Genomic DNA, 11,747 nt, shown 5'->3' with positions numbered 1-11,747 from the left:
CCGTCTGACATTCTCTCTCTTCATTAATTGTAATTGCGAATTACAATTAATGCGCCTGCTGTACTTTCAACACGCCCCCGTGTCCGCTGGGCACGGCCCCGTGGTGAGCAATGGAAGCTTCTACTTGGTTTGTCTTTTCTGCTGCTTCCTGGGCACGCCCCCGTGTTCACTGGACACGGGGCGTGTTCAGGCTCTGTTTCTCTTCTCTTTGTCTTGGGAGGTGCCGTTGAGGGTCCGGGCAGTTCACTTTTGTTCCTTTTCTTGTATTTATGGTAGATTTAGTAGTCTTTTTGCTTCTTTTGTGATTTTGAGCTCATTTCATCCTGAAAATACAAAAGGAAGACAAAAACACTCTTTTTCCAACATTAGTACTAAAAAAGGGTTAGTTTTATGCTTTAATTGATGTGTTTTATATGTTGCATTTTACACACATCAGTAGTCTCCTTCCTCTCTCTCTCGAGATCGACGACAGAACTCCTCATTCGAAGCTCTTCTCCTCGTTCATCTTAGCATCCTCGCACACACCATCTTGCGGTGAGTCATCATCTTTGTGAATGGGTCTTTTATTGTGTGATTGAATGTGTTATTCTTGGTGATTGATATTTGATGGCAATAAGAGTTCATGATAAATTCTTGTAATATTCATATTGTTAGAGGAGGATCATGATTTAGGGCTTTGGTTAGCAATTTTGTTGAATTCGGTCGATTGTATGATAAGTGGTTGTTAGTTATTTCGAAATAGTTTTGAATATCAACTGTTAGTGTCACTTGGAGGGGTTGGAATATTACTGCCATGAATTAGTTGTCTAAGATGATTATTGAATGTTTGAAGTTCATATAATTGTGATAGCATATAATGAATTGGACGAATGGATGAACGGGTTAATCGAGTTGGGTAGTAGGTTTGGATGTTAATCCTGATGCTAAAACTTTGTTAATGATTGATGATGATTTGGGTTGTAGGGTTTTATGGAGAGTTATTTTGATATTTGTGTAACTGATTGGCTACATTTAATGCGATTGTTTAACTGATCTTGCACATGGAATCGCACACCCGGGTGAGCATCGCACAACACACCGGATCGCACAACACCTTGGGCCTAACATTGATATTGGGCCGCACAAACCCAGAGTCGCACATTTGGAATAAATCGCACAGCCTAGGGTCAGTCGCACAAGTCTTTGGGCAGGTCTACACTTAGGCCGGGTTTTTAGTTGGGCCGCACACGCCGATCGCACAACCCAAAACCCAATCACACACACACTAGGTACATGGGCCGGAGTGTTAGTGAATCGTACCACTGGCCCACGAATCTGGACCCAATCGCACAAGTGCAATTGGGTCGGTCATGTTCATGTTGGATCGCACAAGTGATGGATTGGTCACACACCTTCACTTCAATCGCACAAGACTTGGGCTGTAAAGGAGTTTTTGGGCCTAGCATACCTTGGCTGCACACTTGTGCAGTTGACGTTTTAGACTGTTTTCTTGTTATGGGTTACGAACTTGCAATCCTAGGCTGCATGTACTTGAATGATTAATTTCGTGATGCTATGCGTTGTCTGTTATATGCTATATGATGTTATCTGTTAAATATGTGGTTCACTAGTAAACAAAAACTTATGGATATTGATAACCATGTTAGGGCGTGGTTGATCAACTATGAACAAGTAATTTAATTTACCGAGCAATCCAAGTTGAGTTCACTTCTCTTGAGCATGCGTCCCAGGGGTGGGACAATCAAACGGGTATTCCTGAGGGAATAAGTCTTTTGGGTTAAACTGGGATGTTGGATAATACACTCATTTCCTATCACCTTAAGTCCCATCTACTACCGAATAGTTACCTGAGAGGTAACGGGGTATTAGTTGATAGCGCTATTAGGCTTGGCAACCTCACACCGTACCTGAGAGGACGGGCGTGAACTAATGACCTTAATCATGAGCAATGCTTTGATAGGGAGAATTGGGGACGGGCAAAATAATCTGACGCCATCTTGTACGGTATCGAGTTATTATCAACATTATTTTCGGAATTGTTATTAAACTGGAACTCGCCAACGTTTTGCTGATACGCTTGTTGCGTGCTCGCAGGTCGTTAGATACCTTGGTCAAGGAACTTGCTGTCTGGGATTGCTGGAGTAGTCATGGGTCGAGCTTTGTTTGGATACATGAGACAAGTTTATTGATTGTCATACATTTGGTTTTACAACATTGAACAATGGTTTACTTTATGCTTCCGCTGAACTTGTTAAGCTTTGAGTTACGTTTGAGAATGTTTTAACTTAATAAATGGGAATTTATTCATAATATCTTGTTAATAGTTCAATGTGATTGGAGGTTAGATCCTGGTACGTCACACGCCTAGCGGGGTTCCCGCATGTAGTATTTTGGGTGTATGACACATAATGTACAAGTATTTTCATGCTCATCTCCCTAATTCTTGTGTTCACTTGTCATTAACAACTAAATAAAAATCACATTACTTCATACCATACTAAATCTAACTAATAAGAACCAATCACATAAATCATAACACATCAAAATTTGCATAAAATTTGACATGGGTAGTATACCCATGTCGCCACCCTACCCATAGCAAATGGGTTTTCCCCAAATCTTCATCATAGTCAAAATTAAACATACTTTAGCATCTACACATTCATCATAACTAACATTCATGCTTAAATCTTACACTATAATCACAGATTACACAAAACCCACTTAATCAAACATCATTAAAACACCAAATTTGACTTACTTGATGTTAGAAACACTTAAGTGATCGACATTCCTGGTTCATGCATTCTTTTAGCCCTTAAATTCCTTTTCAATTTGATGGATTTTGTGATCTAGGGTTTGACCCCCTTCTCTCCTGGTCAAACATCGACACCCACACACACACTCAATGTGTGTTTTGGGTTTTAAATTTTTTTATTAAACATAAACTTTCCCCTTTTTGACAACCTTGGCCCCTCTAGTTGTCACTTGAACACAATTGTAGCAAATTCTTTCCCTTGATTGTTTTATTAGACATTTAGCCAAGTTTAATAACTTAGTTATTGTATTTATTTAATTAGACATGGTATCATTCTAACGAATTTTAAAATTCGCGTTTTGGGATGTTACAAATCAGCAAATCCAACAAAAATCTAGATGGCAAACAGATGCTTCTACCACTGGTCAGACACCAGCGATGTTAAAACACAATTCTCGATGTGGTTATTCAAAGAAAAAAGATCAGATGAAGGCATAATCAATGACATTAATTACAACAAAACCTGGAATATAGCATTGCTTGATGAAGTCTTCCACTCTCCTCAATCAGATTTCCAGAAGAATGTAGAAGAGTTTCTGACACAACTACTAAAACGGGATCAGAAAATTTGTGACATTCTAACCTATCTGAAAAACAAAAGAGAGAATGAAATCACATGGAAAAAGGCGAGAGTCTACGAAATCCTAGCAAGTGTTAACTCTAGTGTGTAATAGTTTATGCATATTTCAGTAAATTTTTATCTTTCTATGTATGTTTATTTAATTTAATACTATCAATATGCATATTAACATATTATAAAATGTGACTGTTAATAAAAACTATCAACATTATCAACACTTGTTTCTTCATAATCAAATTAAATTAGTATAACTACAGTTAATAAAAATATGCCACAAACCTAAAATGTAACTCTCCCATCAAAGAAGGTAGCACATATAACTTTTCACGATGTTGCAACAATCTATGCTTTCTATAAAAGAAGAAAATCTGAGTGACATAAGAAAAGCTGAATTGGCATTTAACGATGTTGGAACATTGCAACTCTCCTATCAAAGAAGGTAGCACATGCAACTTTTCACAATCTTGCAACAATGATATTGCAACATCGATGTTGAAACGTTGATGTGTGATGGGAAGCTTCATTGGAACGACGATGTTGGAACAATGATATTGGAACGATAATGTGTAAACAAAATCAACAAATGTTCGAACACATGATATTGGAACGATAATGTGTAAACAGAATCAACAAATGTTCAAACAAAGAACTGTAATCGGAGATTAACCGGCTAAATCATGAGAGCTATGCATTTGAGAGAGGGAGAGAGATGCTCGCAGATATGAGTGAGAGAGATGAGTTGAAATTTGAATGTAGAGCTAGATTCATATATGTTATTTATATGGTTCGAATATATGGTTTGAATTTTGAATTTTGAATCTGAAGCCAGAATTTTGAATCTGGCCAGAGGTTTGCTTTTGTTATGAAGAGCAGAGGTTTAAATTATGAATGAAGAGCAAAGGTTTTAATTTTGAATGAAGTGTTTAGGTTTGACTTTTAAATGAAGGGCACATGTTTGGTTTTAAACTGATTTTATATATTAGGCTTTATGCAGTAATGACATAAGAAAAGCATTGTTGAACCGACTCTCTAGCTGCCACATCAGTTTTCTTATGTCACTAGGATTTCTCCTTTTATAGAAAGTATAGACTAGTAAATAGCAAATTAGTTAGATGTTTCTACCTATTAAATCTCTTCCTTTTACATGAAAGAAAAACATATTTTTATGAAATTATTTTTTATAATTGGATTTAAATTATTAACTAATAAAGTTAAAACGACCTAAAGACCTTAAATTTCAAGTCAAAGGTCCATTGGATATGATTAGTTTTAAAGGAAAATGTATGCAAATCCATAGGATGCTTCTAGTTTTTTTTTTCCAGCAAAAGGAGATTTCATTAACCACAAACAGCTCCATCTTAGCGAGGACCTAAGACAGAAATACAACCACCAAAAACAAAAAAGGCAATAAAGAGGAGAATACAAAATAAAGCTAGTTACATACATCAAAATTACCCTAGCTCTTCAAGGACAGGCCTGTAATTTTGCCCGCCTAACCATCCAGTCATATAATTTTATTCATATAATTTTTTTCAGATTAAGATTTTTTTAGTCGTTTCCAATATATATATAATGAAACTATATAATCAGGTATGTAAATGTTTCTTTTATACACAGGTTGAATAATGAAAATCAGATCATTAATAAATCTCTAAATACTTCTTACGACTTAAATTAGGTTTGACCATTGGTCAGGTATTGTAATTTTATGAAATAAAAACGGTCAAAGCATGCTTACAACGTAAGCACAAATGAAACAGAAAGAAGTTGATATTGGTGTATGTTTTTAAGTAACTAAAAAAAATCTAACATATCAAAAGTACTTCTCCACCATCCTCATCATATAATAACACAAATCAAAGACCCATGCCAATAATTGACTTTTTATGAGATGGACAGGAAGGAAAATACCATTAGCCCTTTGCATACAAAATTTATAGTTACACTCCTTGAAAATTAGAAAGAGTAGCAGCCAATACTTGGATCAATTTGGTCCACTTTGAAAGAATCCCTTGATTTTGACTTTTTGAAAGTCAATGTTACCATGAGGCAAATCATACTAGACTATGTGCCTGCATAACTTGGGTTAATTCAAGAAAAGGCTAAATAGAATGGTCAACATTGACTTTCATATATGCATAACATGTAATAAGGAACAATATTTGTCATGGTTATGAAGAATCACTTGTATTTGGCTTTTTCAAAAATCGATGTTACCATGGCCTATGTAATAACATAAAAGGTATGCTTAAGAAATACCTTCTGAACTTTTAGTTGATTCGAACATGCTTAAGACAACCCCTAATGCTTTTAACTAAGATTCAAACATAAAAGGTTGAAGATTGTGTGATCTTAGGACTTATACAAAACATATATGATAAACATGGTTCAAATTTATTACCCCATCAACCGAACGAATTAACTAAAGATCAAAATTTATAATGCACTGGAACTCAAAAGAAACGAATAAGTTATTTTGTTACCTGGGTTGTCAACCGGAACTTAATCGGAAACTTCAAATGCCTAATTGACATGGATTCGGAACCATATGATAGTACATGCCGAAAATGCAGTGTGTTTGTGGCAGTATCGCAGTTCATAACCGATGTGTTTTGTGATGCGGTAGTTTATACGATGCAGCCATAAAACTTTAGCTAGATAGAGAACAATTGTGGAATGCGATTGCAAGGGCTAAGTAGAGGTGATAACGATTTGAATTTTGAACATGAAACAGTCTTGTACGTCGAGGTTTGAGTTCGTCCCATGTTCCCACATAATAAGCATGGCTCGAAGGTACATCAAATGGGTTCTGTTAGAGATCCAACATAATTCACCCATATTAGATAAGTTACAAAAAACTTATAAAAGAACAAAAAAGGAAGAACACACGATTTCAATATTTAACTATAAGCCACCACAAAATGTAATCGAAACATGCATGCATGACACCAGTTAAAATAACTTATAGCGGCGGAGGGCGGTGAACGATGACTGTCTCATTTGGAGAGGAAGGATTTATATTGTTGTGCGATCGAGGATGAATCATCTCTATAATAAAATATTTGACTTTAAAAAAAGTTAAAATGACATTAGCATTTCATCTAACACATGATATGAACAAAATATACAGCAACAAAACTGATAGAAATTCAAAAAAGAAACACCTTTTCTTTATTGTCTGAGCATCAGTAGTGGTGGCTGAAACAGAGACCCATAACAAAATTGACAAAAGCCTTCCTCATTATAGAAAACCATAACAACAGAATATGTGAATTGATTATATTAGGAGCTGAAAATAATACGTCAAGAGACCCACATGGATATATGAAAAGTATCTATAACGAGGTGAGAATTGAAAAAAAATCTTACAATTTCGAATAAGGGTGCAATAGAAAGACAAACTTAAGAACATAAAGGAAAATCTAACATCACTGGAGTACCACTTTTTATATGTAATGTACAACTTGTGGGTGTTAATTTTCGTATGGGTTTATGGTGAATTTTGACCCTTGTAATGACTTCCAGTAGTTACAATAACCACTTGAAAAAATTCAACAAATTTCAAGATTATTTTCAAGATTTTTAATCTTTATGAAACAATAAATGAAACTATACCCAGATGAGCGATAAAGGCGTCAGCTTGGCGAGGCATCTCAGCTTTTCTTTCGTGCATATCATCAAATTTCAAACCTAAAAAAGTGAACACATAATCAATTTAAATCAAACTCCCTAGTTCATCTCTTTAGAGGTACTAACATCTTAAACTTTTGAAAGTTCAAAACCAATCATGAAGCAAGTAACCATAAACAAGATCCCAGACGAATGTATCATCATCTAAAACCTAATACCACGCAAGTTAAAATAAAAAACTAAATGAAAAGAGGAATGAAGAAAAACAATCTTCAATGGAAAGAAGAACTGTGAAGATACGAAACCTATCTGCAGAAAAATTTAAGGTAAAATGAGATCAATATTGGCCGAAGAAAGTAGTGGTAATTGTAGAGTGATAATACCTCTGCATCGATTATATCTCAATAATAAAAACCGGTCCCTTTCGTTACAATAGCAATCTATGTTCTCCTGATTGTGGACAACCATTTTAAAGAAAAAAATAAGAATTCGGTCCGATCAAATGTACAAATATCTAGCAATTTCACAGTTTGATAGCCATAACCTGATTTCTAAAATTAATCTCTATTAAAACAAATAACCTAACAATTCATAGTTCTATTATTGAAATAAAATCTTACCAAATCAGATCAACAAATCAAATTCTCTTATTCCAACCCTAAGTCCCTAACCTTAACAGTGAACAAAAAAACATAAAAAACTATATTTCATTCAAAGTAAACAACAAAATAATAACTTTAAACATCTTTATACAACAACTGATTAAGGCATAACAAAGGATAAAATACGAAAACCATAACACTTTTTTTTTTGAAAATGTAACAAAAATAGATCTGGAAAAAAAGTTAACACAATATAATTTAAATGACATGAATGTTTAAATACCGAATGTAATTTTCCAACTCCTAACCCTAATTTTGTGACTTGGAAGCTCATTCTGAAGGAGCTTCTAGTTCAATACTTTGACCTCATTTGTCAACAAATAGATAATGACTACAAATCTCGAAAACCCTAGTCAAAGGTAATAGAATCAAATCGAACAAAATATCACAAAATCAACATTAATACCAACTTGAAAAAGTAATCGTACCTATGATCTATTAGAGAAAGCAAGATGGAAGGATAAGAGAAGGATCTGAACGCAGAGGAGATATATGAATCAAAAACAAAAATTCGTTATGAAATCTAACAAAATAAAGAAATAGATTGGATTATTAGACGAAATCATACCTTGAAAAATAAGATAATCAATTTTGTATAGAATGGACGGGAGGCAGAGAACGACTCGAGGGGATGAAAACCCCAAAATCGGCAACGAAGCAAAGATTAAACCGATGGTGCCAGATGTGGCGCTCTTGGTGCAACAATGAAAAGAGAATTACGGTTTTATTTATAATTGTGCATTGATGTGAGATTTTCATAACCATGATGATGGGGATGAATCGATCGTTGTAAAGATACATCTAACCTTGAATCGTTACGATTGATATTTGACGGATTTTCGAAGAAAGGAAAAATAGCGGTGGGTTTGAGTTGTAGAAACCCTAATCGATTTAAGGAAATAATGAAAACTATAAACGGGTTATCAGTATTTATACCTAATCCGTTCTTAGACCCATATTGGTAAACGGATCCTTAAAAAACCGGAAAACATAAGGGATGGTTCCCTAACCATTGTGGAGGCTAGAAAAGTGTCATGTGTCAAATGTAGCCTAAAAAATGTCATGTGTGAAATGGAGGCTAGAAAAGTGTCATGTGCCACCCTATGTATGTTCTTTATTAGGATGTATAGATATATTCAGTAGCAATATGTGTGATCTTTTTATTTTATTTTTTATTTTGGTTTCCTAAAGTTAGTGAATTAGGATTATCATGTATAAAGGTGAATAGATAATATGCTATTACTATTATGCTTAGATTTTTCAAATTCCTACAGAAAGCTTATAAACATAAGATTGTTTTTTCTAAAAAAATATGAATACACACATATTTGATTAATGTATAAAACTAGTAAGATTACCCGCGTTACATAGCGGGATTTTGGTCAATATCTATTTTTGTTTCGTATAGAAACCTAAAGAAATATGCTTAAAAGAATATAAAACATGTTTTACATCGACCGAAAACCATAAAAAAAATAAATTGGACAGCGAGACATGCTAATTTTAAAGTAATTGTTAATGGAAATGTAAACTCTATCTTAAATATAACTTTAATGAAAAAGGAACCTTAGACTAAAATATTTAATATAAAGAAAAGTAAAAAAATAAAAATAATTAAGTCCAAAAAAAATCAAGAAAGAAACAAAAAAAAGCAAATAGGATGAAAGCACTATTCATTTAACTTGCTAATTGTAATTTACGTCAAAACGTAGACCAACTTAAATTTATACTAACACGTGCATAAAAATAAGCACATAACGCGTTGCAGCGGTGTCAGAACGTAAAGTGACTCGAATTTATACCGTCTAGTGAAAACGTATTATATTTGACCCAATTCGTTTCCGAACAAAATTTACGCCAAAACATAGAACAACTGAAAACATACAAAAAAATAAGCAAGAAAAAGGTATTATATTTAACCCGACTCATTTCCAGGAAATAGTTGCGTTAAAACATAGACCAACTGAAAAAACGTGTATAATAATAAGAATAAAAACATATTATATTTGACCTAACATTTATGAGAAAAATTTACGTCTAAACGTAAATTAATTTGAATTTATTTCAATACATACATAAAATTAAACACGTAAAACATGATTACAAAGTTTTTAGAAAGTTAAAGGGTTGTAAGTGTTAACGCTGAAAATTGAAAGGTATAAGTATAAAGAAATACAAAACAAAAAGGACAAAAAAAATCAAAAAGCAAAAAAAATAAAAACAAAAAAACAAAAAAACAAAAACAGAAAGCAAGTTCCTGTAAAGTCCTTTGTAAATGTAAGGATATAGAATGTGTATTTTTTATGTCTTAAAACAAAATTTGACATAGAATTATATAATGGTAAATTTCATTTGAAATAACAATGAAATTTAAATACAATAAACCCAAAGGCTACTTGTTTAATGACGCACACAGTGAATTATGAGCATAATTTACATAGATATATCATTTCTTGCCTAAAGGTGTTATTTTATATTTATGTGCTTTACTTTATTATTTACATATGTTCGTAGTATTTGAATTTTAGTCAAAGCCAAAGCGAGGCCAAAATTCAGGTAGAACATTTAGTCGGTTTATCATATGTTCATAATATATTAAATTGGTTAAAGCCAAAGCGGAGCCTAATTTCATGTAGAACAATAACCCAGTCTATTATGATAAGTTCATAATACATAAATTTTGGTTTAAGCCAAAGCGAGGACATAATTATGTTGAACATTAAGACAATCTATTATTTATGTGGTTCATAATGTCTGAATTTTGGTCAACTGAATTTCGGTCAAAGCCAAAGTGAAGCCAAAATTCAGATATAACCTTAATTAGTCTATTGTTTTGGTGTTATAGTACACTTTAACTTTAATGTACTTATTTTTGTCTGCCTTACTTGATTACCCCTTAAATAACTAACTTTAACTCTTCTATTTGTATTGATCTAGCATTCACTTTTAGTCCTATCCTTGGAATTGAATTACTGACTGGGGCAAACTTTACCACATGGAGGGATACGGTTAAACTTACTCTTGGTATGGTGGATCTTGGTTATGCCCTGAGGCATGACCTTCCTGCTGCTCTGACTGCAGAAAGCACTGCGGATAAGAAAATAAAGCATGAAAAGTGGGAGAGGTCTAACAGAATGTCTCTTATGATTATCAAGAATTCCATCTCAGGTGCTATCAGGGGGAGCTATACATGATTTAGAGAATGCCAAAGAATATCTGAATTCAGTTGAGGAGCAATTTAAGGGATACTCTAAAGCACAAGCGAGCTCTCCAATTTTGAAGATGCTTACCACAAAATACGAAAGGAATAGTGGTGTGTGTGAGCACATACCGATGATGAGCGACATGGCCCATAAGTTAAAGGAATTAGACATGGAAATAAGCGATGGTTTTCTAGTGCACTTCATCATGACTTCTCTTCCTGCACACTTTAATGCTTTTAAGATCAGATATAACACTTAAAAAGACAAATGGTTAGTGGGTGGGTTGATAGCAATGCGTGTGCAGGAGGAAGAACGTCTGAAACTAGAACAACCAGAAGTTGCTTATGTCGCTATCACTAAGTCATGGAAACAAAAGAGAAATTTTAAAAGGGAAAGTTCTAAAGTCCAGAAAGCTAATTCAAATAGTGTCTCTAGCCCTAATGTCTCCAAGGGACAGTGTCGTTGCAAGTTCTGCCATAACAAGGGGAACTTGCAACGCGATTGTTCGAAATTCAAAGAATGGCTGGCTAAGAAAGGTACCGATGCATTTATGTTAATTGAGTCCTTTAATATTAATGTGCCAGTTAACACATGGTGGTTTGACTCTAGTTCAATTGTTCATGTTACCAATTCCACACAAGGATTCCTTACAATTCAGAGGCTTGAAAGAAACCAAAGAACACTTCAAACGGGAGGAGTGGAAGAACTTGAAGTTGAGGTCGTAGGAACCATGCAACTTATTATGAAATCTGGTCATTGTATTAAACATTAAGATACATTATATGTACCAAAAATTACTCATAATTTAGTATCAGTACCAAAGTTAAACAATGATGGTTTTGAAGTTTTACATG

General features: G+C 33.9%; 1 long non-coding RNA gene across 7 annotated transcripts; it reads right to left on the bottom strand.

The window, feature by feature from the left end:
- Positions 1 to 396: 396 nt before the first annotated feature.
- LOC110916430 lies at positions 397 to 8,601 on the bottom strand. Of its 7 annotated transcripts, none has more exons than XR_004883754.1 (6): positions 8,259 to 8,599; positions 8,119 to 8,163; positions 7,412 to 7,478; positions 7,014 to 7,337; positions 5,882 to 6,207; positions 397 to 3,366 (listed from the first exon to the last, which is right to left on the bottom strand). It is a non-coding gene; the product is annotated as an uncharacterized LOC110916430 (long non-coding RNA). The 7 variants fall into 7 exon arrangements; XR_002579737.2 differs by having other exon boundaries at positions 397 to 3,363; XR_002579736.2 differs by having other exon boundaries at positions 397 to 3,354.
- Positions 8,602 to 11,747: the final 3,146 nt, after the last annotated feature.

Source organism: Helianthus annuus, chromosome 16 (assembly GCF_002127325.2).
Source record: "Helianthus annuus cultivar XRQ/B chromosome 16, HanXRQr2.0-SUNRISE, whole genome shotgun sequence".
NCBI classification, from domain to species: domain Eukaryota; kingdom Viridiplantae; phylum Streptophyta; class Magnoliopsida; order Asterales; family Asteraceae; genus Helianthus; species Helianthus annuus.
Note: the sequence above shows the minus strand (reverse complement) of the source record. Positions and strands in the feature narration are given on the sequence as shown.